The following is an 11,656-nucleotide window of genomic DNA, read 5'->3' as shown; positions in this document are numbered from 1 at the left end:
GTATATCTACACACAAATACATATACATGATTATATCCGAGAATACAAGAATAGAAAAAGTGTGCGGAAGAAACATATCACATGGTACACACAGCCTTGACAATGTGAATATCAGAAGTCATTTGAGAAAGCGTGAAATAATCGTTGCTGTCGTTGTTTTCTTGTTTATGTAATGACTGTTTCTATCGTCTCTATGTTTATCTTTACTCTAACTGATTTAATTATCATTATTAACTTTGCCTTGCTATTATGATTATTGCTAGTATCAGTGTTACTATACTCACTACTGTTTATCAACTTTTTCTAACATTATTATTGTTCATTATGATTATTATTTATTGTTATCATTATTATCATCATCATTTATTGTTATCATTATTATCATCATCATTATCACTTATTGTTATCATTATCATCACCATCATTATTAATTATTGTTATCATTATCATTACTATTTACTGTTATCATTATTATTACTATTTATTGTTATCATTATCATCATCATTATCATAATAATAATATATATATATATACATACATACATATATATATATATATATTATTTATATATATATTATATTATATATATACATATATATACATACATACATACATATATTTATATTACATATATATATATATTATATATTTATATATATGTATAAATATATATATTTATAATATATATATATATATTAATATATATATATATTTATATATATATATTATATCTATATATATATATTATTATATATTATATATATATATCTATATTATATATATATAATATGTATATATATAAATATTTATATATATATTTATATATTATATATTTATATATTATATATATATAATATATAATAATAATAATAACAATAATAATAATGTATAATATATAATTATATATATATATTATTATATATTATATATATACATAAATATATAATAATATATATATAATAATAATAATAACAATAATAATAATGTATAATATATAATATATAATATAAATATATAAATATATAAATAAATAATATATATAAAATAAATATATATAATATAATAATATATATATATTAATATATATATATACATACATACATATATATACATAATATATATATAAATATAATATATATAATTATATATATATATCTTATATATATATATATAAAAATATATAATATAAATATATATATAATAATATATATAATATATAAATATAAAAATATAAATATATATAATATATATACATATACATATATATATATAATTATATATATATATATGAAAGAGAAAGATAGACATATATATATATACATACATACATACATATATATATATATTTTTTTTTTTTTTTTATATATATACATATATAATGTATATATATATATATTATTATATATATATAATAATATATATAAAAAATATATATATAATATGTATATATATAGATATATATAATATAATATATATAATATATATATAAAAAATATATATATATAATGTATATATATATAATAAATATATATATATATATTAATATAAATATATATAATATAAATATAATATATATATATAATAATATATATATGTATATATAATATATATTATATATATATAATAATATATATATATGTATATATATAAAATAAATATATATAAAAAATATAAATATATATATAACTATATATATATATATATGTATATATACATACATACATACATACATACATATAATATATATATAAATATATATATATAAATATATATAATAATATATATATTATTTATATATATTATATATTTATATATATATATATACATACAAACATATATATATATATATATTTATATATATATATATCTATTATATATATATATAACTATATATATATATATATATATATATATATATATATAAATATAAAATATAATATATATATATATATATAATATTATATATATATAAATATTATATATATATATGTGTGTGTGTGTGTAGATTATATATGAATATATGTATATATGTATATATATATATATAAATATAAATATATAATAAATATATAATAATATATATATATACAAAGCTTTGCTAGTATATATATGTATCACATAAGTACAAATGACTTACAGAGAACATTACTTGGGGTTTAAAAAAATTGCTAAAGTGTTTTGGAATATTTATTCCACTCAAGTCATATCAAATCAATTGTCAGTAATGTAAGTTAAAGTTTCTGCTGTTCACATGAGACTTATTTCCCGCCGAAATCCCCACTACGTGTCCGGATGCCCCCCGGGGCTTCCGAATCCGCCTCCAACCGCCACTTTTGGCCTCCGCGAAACCTCCGGCACCCCCGCCAGTCCTCCGATAGCCCCCGCCGCTGTGTCCTCCGAAAGAGCCTCCGCTTTGGCCTCCGAAAAAAGCTCCGCTGGGGCCTCCGAAAGAGCCTCCGCCTGTGGCCTCCGAAAGAGCCTCCACTGTGGCCTCCGCCCGCGCCGCCCCCGTAGCCGCCCCCCGACAAGGGGGGGAGGGCCGACTCCAACCAGTCGTCTTTAAACGACGCTGCCGCCCCCCAACGCCTCCGCCGTAGCCGCCATGGCCTCCTCCTCCTCCGCCATAAGTTGCCCCCGCCAATCCTCCCCCCGAGCCCCCATGGTTTTTCCTCCGAAACCTCCTCCGACGCCGCCATGGTTTTCCTCCAAAGCCTCCTCCTCCACCACCGCCATGGCCTCCCCCAAAAGAAGCCTCCTCCTCCCTGGAGGAGGACCGTACCCTCCCCCCGGCTACCCTCCAACAAAACCCCACCCACGGGTTTTGCCTTAATCTAGAACAGACATGGTAATGATTTAGCAGGTGTTATAATCCTGATATAATGTAAAGAAAAAAAAATTCAATGAAATATGAAAAAAATAAAATATCAAGCCTATAATCAAACTTTATATTTTAAAGTAGCGGGGAATTTTAATCTTTGAAACAGCTTATTTTTGGGGTTAAATCTTTTAGATAGGGGGTGCCCGGAAATATAATTAAAACAGATACAGGAATAATGAAATCGGTTTCAAAAAACAAATTTTTTTGTTTTCCTAGAAGAAATTTAAAGACACTTTAAATCCTTACCAGATCATGTGGATTTCACCACATCTAAAATCATAAACTCACATATAAAGAATACGATAAGTAAGAGAAGTAAGCCAGAACACAAAGATCACATATGCAAATACTATCGAATGCACTCACCAAGGAACGCGAAGCCATACGGATTGCGCTTAGCAAGAGAAGCCATGGAAAAAAATGATAACTTTACAACGTTACAGTAGTATTTATAGTGGCCGTAGACCCTCCACAAGGACATGAGGAGCCAATTGCCAAAATCTGGTTTTTTCCCTTTTGCAAGTAAGGGAAGGGCCGTTTGATAAGCTCTTTTTTTATGAATGGTTTTTTTTTTTATTCTTATTCCTTTGTTCATTTTTTTAGGGGCCCAAGTTGTATGAGATAAGAAAAGTGTATTTTTTTGTGCGAGAAATGCGCTACAGTAACGCTTCTGATCTGATGTGTATTGGTATGCATAATCCTCTTGATTATCATTGAGAAAACATTTTGATAAAACATGTGAAATGTTGATGTGTAATAAATATAAATAATATAAAAAATTATAAAAATATATAAATATATATATATATATATATATGTATATATATTAATTTTTAAAATTTTAAAGTAAATATATAAAATATGATATAAATATATAATATTTAAAAATAAATATATATATATATATATATATATATATATATATAAATAATAATATATATATGATTTTTTTTTATATATACATATATAATGTATATAAAATAATATATATATATATATATTTATATATATAAAATAATATATATATATACATATAAATACGAATAAATGTTAATATATATAAAAATATAAAATATATAATATATATATATATATATTATATATATATTATATGTATATATATATATATGATGTTATATATAAAAAAAAATTATAAATTTTAAATAATATAAATATAATATATATATATTCATATATATATAACACATTATATATATAAATATATATATATATATAATATATATATATATAATATATATTATATAATATATATATACAAACATATATTATATTTCTTTTATATGTATATAAATAATATATAAAATTTATATCTATATATATATAATATAAAAATATAAATATTATATGATAAATATATTTATATACATATATTAAATATTAATTAATATATAATGTATATATAATATATATATATATATATAAAAATATATATATAATATTTAATTAATATATTTATATATATGTATATACATATATATATAAAAATATAAATATATATATATATATATTTTATATTTTAAAATTCTATTAAATATATTATATATATATATATATAAATATATATATATATATATACTATATATACATATATATACATAAATATATAATATTTATAAAATAATATATATAAATATATATAAAACTATAATATAATTGTTGTGTGTGTGTAGATTATATATGAAATAAGGGTATAAAAAATATAAAAAAATATATATATATAGATATCATAATATATATATATATAAATATTTAATTATAAAATATATACCCCCATATTAAAATTATACATATCATTTATTACTAAAAACATAAAAATTTTTCATATATTTGGCAAACCACATAACTTTTTACAAAAATAAAAAATTTTCTTTCGAAAATTCTTTTTCTTTTTGTTTGAAAAACTTTTACATATGAGTGGGGGTTAGATATTTTGTCAAAAGGCAACTAGTTCAACGCAACCAGTCGGTACACCCACAACATAAAAAATTTTAATAAATTGGGATTTTAATATTAATTTTAAAAATTTAAATTTTTTTGTTAATAATAAATTATAATAAATTAAAAAACAATTTTTATGTTAAAATATTTTTGTTTTTTTTATAATAACAATAAAAAATTATTTTATAATAAAAAAAAATTTAAAAAAAAAAATATATATATGTAAAATTTAATATAAAAAATTATATAAAAATTATATATTATATATTATAACCACACACACTCAACAAAATTTATATTATACATAATATAAAAATAATATATATATATATATAATATATATATATATAAAAAATATAATATATATTTTTATTATATAATAATAGATAGATAGATAGATAGATAAATAAAAGAAAGATAATAGATAGATAGATAGACCACACACAAATAAACATGTAATAAATATATATATAAATATATATTATATATAATATAATATATATATATGATATATATATATATGTATTAATATACAAACATAGCCGTGAAATGTAAAATTTAAGAAAGGGGCCCTCATTCTGTGAACAACTGATCTCTTGCCGGTTGGGATCGTTAAGTAAAGTCCTATCTCGTAGAAGCAAAAATCTGAATGATTGGCAATCGGATTGTATAACATCTTTATTACGGACGTCTTGAGACAATGACCTTCGTATTGTGTTTTTCGTTTTTTTCATTAAATTTTACACTTTAAATTTCAAACGCACAGACAAACACCCATATGTGTATATACACAAATAATCATTACACACACATATATACATTCACACACACACAAATACACACACACACACACACACACACACACATATATATATATATTTATATATATATATACATATATATGCAAGTGTGTTATCAATGAAATCATTACATTCTATATGTAGGGTGTAATGATTTCATCGATAATAATTTTTGCACAAAACTAATAGGTATAATTAATATAAAAGGACGTTGGAAAGAAAGCAGAGGTAGAGATGAATTATATTTATTAATGGAATTCTCCCGTCCCTCATCAAATCAGTCTGTTATTTGCATGAGACTTATTTCCCGCCGTATCCTCCACTGACGTGTCCGGAAGACCCGTGGCTTCCGAATCCGCCTCCTACACTGCTTTCCAAAAAGGGAAATTCCCGCCCCGCTGCCACCTCCGAAGAAACCTCCCCGGCACCCCCCGCCCTGTCCTCCGAAACACCCCGGGTGTGGCCTCCGAAAGAGCCCCGCTGTGGCCTCCGAAAAGCCTCCGCTTTTTGGCCCCCCAAAAAGCCTCCACTGTGGCCTTTTCCCCAGCGCCGCCCCCGTAGCCGCCTCCGACAGAGGGGAGGAAAGCCGACTCCAACCAGTCTGCTTTGAAAGACGCTGCCGGGCCCCCAACGCCTCCGCCGTACCGCCATGGCCTCCTCCCCCTCCGCCATGAAGTTGCCCCCCCAATGCCTTTCCCCCGACGCCGCCCTGGGTTCCTCCGAAACCTCCTCCGACGCCGCCTGGCTTCCTCCGAAACCTCCACCGACGCCGCCATGGGGCCCCCTCCAAAGCCCTTTTCCCCCTCCACCACCGCCCCTGGCCCCCCCCCAATGAAGCCTCCTCCTCCGCTGAGGAGGAGCCGTAGCCTCCAAAACCCCTACCGCTCCATACACCAGACCCATCAGCACAGCTGCCTTAAACTAGAACATGATAGGATTTATATACTAGGTGTTGTATATATATATATAAATATATATAATAATTAAAATAAATAAAATATAAATATATATATATAAATATTTTTTTTATTTTTTTTTTTTTTTTGTTTTTTTTTTTTTTTTTCTTCTAGAAAAGAAAAGAAAGAAGAAGAAAAGAAGAAACATTTTTGTGGTATGAATGGACGAGAATTTCACTGATTGTACTGCTAAGTTGTATTATTTTTTTATAGTTTTTCCCAAAAATGAGAGTGTTAAAATTTTTCTTCACAAATACTGATAATAAACAAGTCACAAATATTGTTGACATATAATCTACATTGAAGAAATTTTCATCACATTGTAAATTCTAACTAGATCATTAAATTCCACTGTATTTGATAAAATAAAACCACATTTAAAAGAATACGATAAACAAAAGGGTAATCCCCCAAGGGTACACATTCATTCCCAAAAAAAATAATTCACTCACCAAGGGAAAAGAACCATAAACGATGTTAAAAAAGAGCTAGTGGGGAAAAAATGACTGAGCTACTTGTTTTTTATGCAGTAATTTATAGTGCGGCACCTACACAAGACAGAGGGTGCCACTTGCCTAAATACTGGTTTCCGTTATTAAAGAAATTTTTTTTTTTTTTTTTTTTTTTTTTTTTTTTTTTTTTTTATCCTGAATTCATGTTTTCGCGAGATTGAAACCAGTTGTAGATAAAAGGGCTCATTTTTTTTTTTTTTTTTTTTTTTTTTTTTAAACGGAAAGCTATTCTTTTCGTTGATATTTTTTTGTAAAGGGAAAATTTCGTTTTTACTGAACGCTTCCGATCGATGCTTGCTATAAGCATAATCCTTTAAAAATAACTGAAAGATAACCCTTTTTAAAGAAGATTTACAAGTACACTAAGATGTATTTGAGCAGACACACACACACCACTATATATACATATATATATATATAGATAATAAAATATATAAAATATAAATATATCTATATATATATATATAAAATATGTATATATATATATATATAGAAAAATATATATATATATATATTATATATATATATGTATATAATTTATATATACAATATATTTTATAAATATTTAATTATATACATAATAGGTATATATATATATAATATATATATATAATATAAATATTTATATATATATATTTTTCATATATATATACATATATATATATATATAATATATAATATAATATATATAAAATTTTATATAAATATATATATATATATATATATATAAATATATATATAGATAAATTTTATATATATATAATATAATTTAAAAATTCATATATTTTTTGTATATATAATTCACAAATCTCTCTCTCTCTCTCTTCTCCTCTCTTTCCTCCCTCTCTCTCTCTCCTATATATATCTATATATATATATATATAAATATATAAATATATAATATATAATATAAATATTAAATGTTGTGTGTGTGTGTTGGGGTGTTTGTGTGTGTGTTAATTATTTATAATATTATTATATAATATAAATTATATATTTATATATATATATACAAATATATATATAATAAAAAAAATTAATAAAATAAAATATGTGTGTGTGGGGGTGTGTGTGGTGTGTTGTGTGTGTTGTGTTGTTGTTTTTGTGGTGGTGTTAGTTAGAAAAGACAGATAGATAGATAGAAAGATTTGTATAGGGACATATTAACATCACAAAGTAAAAGAAAAGATATACGTACGTACAAACACAACATACACACCAAACACAAGGGAAAAAGCCATGCACACATTGATATAAACAAACCCCAAAAAAAACACTTATTTTATAGAAAAAGATAAGGTATCAAATCCATAGATAAAAAAAAAGAAAAAATAGCTATTAAATATATATAAATATTAAATTATATAACAAACAACAAAACACATATGATTATTAATATTATTATAATATATAATAAAAGAAAGATAGCAAAATAAAAAAAAAAAATAATAAATTAAAAAAAAAAATAATAAATAATATGAAATAATATAAAAATTTAAAAATTTGTATATTATTTTAAATCCTTCCCAAACCCCTTATATATTACAAAATAATAAAAACATATAATATTACATACAACATATTATATAAATATACAATAATCTAACCCACACCCCCTCACCCCACCCCCAAACAACAAACCAAACCCACACCCCCAACCACCAAAATTTTAAAGGGGTTGGTTTGTGGTGTTGTGTGTGTGTTGTTTGGTTTTTAAAGTTTGGGAAAACCCTATCAACCCACCACCACCAACCACCACACACACACTCACACACACAAACACACACACACACACAACACACACACACACACACAACCCACACATATATATATATGAAAGAGAAAGATAGACAAATATATATATATTAATATATATATTATAAAATATATAACATTATATAAATATATATATAATATATAAATATATATATAATAATAAAATAAAAAATAAAAATTTTAAATATATAAAATATAATACATACCCTACAACCCCTACACCACACATATATAACACACACACACACACACACACACACACACACACACACACACACACACCACATAATATATATATAATAAAAATTTTATAATATATATATATAAATATATATATATATATATATTATTGTGGTGGTGTTGTGTGTGTGTGTGTGTGTGTGTGTGTGTTTTGATTTTATGAAAATTTGTAAAACAACCTATATATATTACAACATATATATACATTAAAATTTTAATTAAAAACAAATAAAAAATTAAAAAAAATACATTACCCACACCAACAATGTTAATATAAAATAAAAATTTTTAAAATTAAAATAATTGTTGTGTGTTGTTTTTTTTTTATGTAATAATTTTTTTATGTTTATTTATTATTTTTTATTAATATTTAATTATATTATTAATTTTTTATTATATTATTTATAATATGTTTAAAATTCATACATTATTAAATTTTTAAAAATTAATATTGTTATTTTATTATTATTTATTTTTATATTATTTTATATATTTTTATTGTTATATTATTATAACATCCCTTATTAAAATTTTTGGGTTTTATTTTATACCCCAAAAAATTTTAAAATTTATATATTATATAAATATTTATGTTATATTATATATTATATTATTATTATATTATATATCAATATTAATAATAATTATTATTATTATATCTATATATAATATTATATTTTTCTTATTAAAAATTATTATTTTTATTACTTTTTACCTTAAAAATTTTAAAAATTGTTTTTTTTATTATAATATTTTAAATTATTATTTTATTTTTATATAAAACTTATTATATTTTTATTATTTATATTTAATATTAATATTTATTTTAAAATTAAAATTTTTATTTTATTTATTAAAATATTATTCTTATTTTTAACATCATTATATACCTATTATTGTTTATCCCTATTGTATTATATTTAATATTATTTTATTATATAATTATAAATTTTTATTATAAAAATTTTCTATACAAAAACCAAAATAGTAAAATAAAAATTAATATAATATATTATAAAGAAAAAATATAATATAAAAAAATAAAAATATAATATTATAATAATAATAAAAAAAATTATAATAAAAAAAATAAAAAAAATAAATTAAATAAATTTACATAAATAAAAAAAAAAATAATATATGATATAATAATAATATAAATTAATAAAAATTAATTCCCATTATCAATAATACATTTATATATAATATTCATAAAATAATTCAATATAATTTATTTTTTTATTAAAACATCATTTTAAAAATTATAATATTTAATAATTAATATAAATATAAAAATTATAATTAATTAATAATAATTATAATATAGTTTTATTAAAAAAAAAATTTTCAACCATCCAATTTTTATTTTTTTTTTTTTTTTTTTAAATTTTCAACAACAATTATTTTATCTTTTTTATTTTTATTTATAATTAAATTATTTAAAAAAATATAATATAAATATATAATTTAAATTTAAATTTAAATATATAAAAATTATAAAAAAAATAAATATAATTTTATTAATGAAAATATAGGGTTTTAATTATTAAGGGTATAAAATAAAAGGGTAATATTATAATATAATAAATTTTAATATATATTATGAAAATATATGTATATATATGAATATATATGATATAAAGGGTATATATATTTTCATACATATAAATTTTGTGGGTGTTTATAAAATATTAAATATTATCTATTATTATCTATAAAATTTATTATCTATTATTATCAAATATTATATCTTTTAAAAATTATTAAATATATATATATATATATATATATATATATATATGTAACATTCTTGTTCTTATCATTATCATTATTATGCAAGCTAACCTTGCTTGGACTTAGATTTCCTTTTGCGGGAAAGTCAGTTGTTTAACATTGTCTGAACAGCGTTATACAGGAAAAGCGTTCAATGAACAGGTATTCCTCGCTTTCTCTTCCTGATTTGCCTTAACTGTTTTTGGGAAAGAAAAAAAGAAAGAAAGAAAGAGAACACTCACACACACACACACTTGGAATACTAATGTCTCTAATCAATGAGCATTGTGTTTGCGATTGTTGTTATAGAATGCTCTAACATAAAACCGTTTTTGTTTATTAATTACATAATCTGCTTTATAGAATCTGCCGAAGACAAAGAAAAAAAAAAAATCTCACAACGAAAAGTAATGATAATGTTTACAATGACAATAATTAAAGATGATAATAATAGCACTGTATACTAGCTAATATGCAACACAATACTACTAATAATAAAATTCCGCTAACACTAATCTCACTTCTACTGTTGATACGGTACTACTAATAACTAAAAATCATAATAAGTAAAAAAGTGATGATGATAACTGAAAACAATAAGGGAAGTGAAGTCTCTTGCCTATTCAAAGGGGTTTCCCGTTGGTCGAAGGCCTTTGTCTAAGGAAATGGCCTTTTATTGAGGGTCGAAGGTTGCCTCTTGTGATGATAATTTTTCTTTGACCTTTTTATATCATGTCCTATTTCATTTATGATGATAAGGG

Source organism: Penaeus japonicus, unplaced genomic scaffold (assembly GCF_977035675.1).
Source record: "Penaeus japonicus unplaced genomic scaffold, GWHDUDI00000001_assembly GWHDUDI00000030, whole genome shotgun sequence".
Classification (NCBI taxonomy): Eukaryota; Metazoa; Arthropoda; class Malacostraca; order Decapoda; family Penaeidae; genus Penaeus; species Penaeus japonicus.
This window is presented reverse-complemented; position numbering follows the sequence as displayed.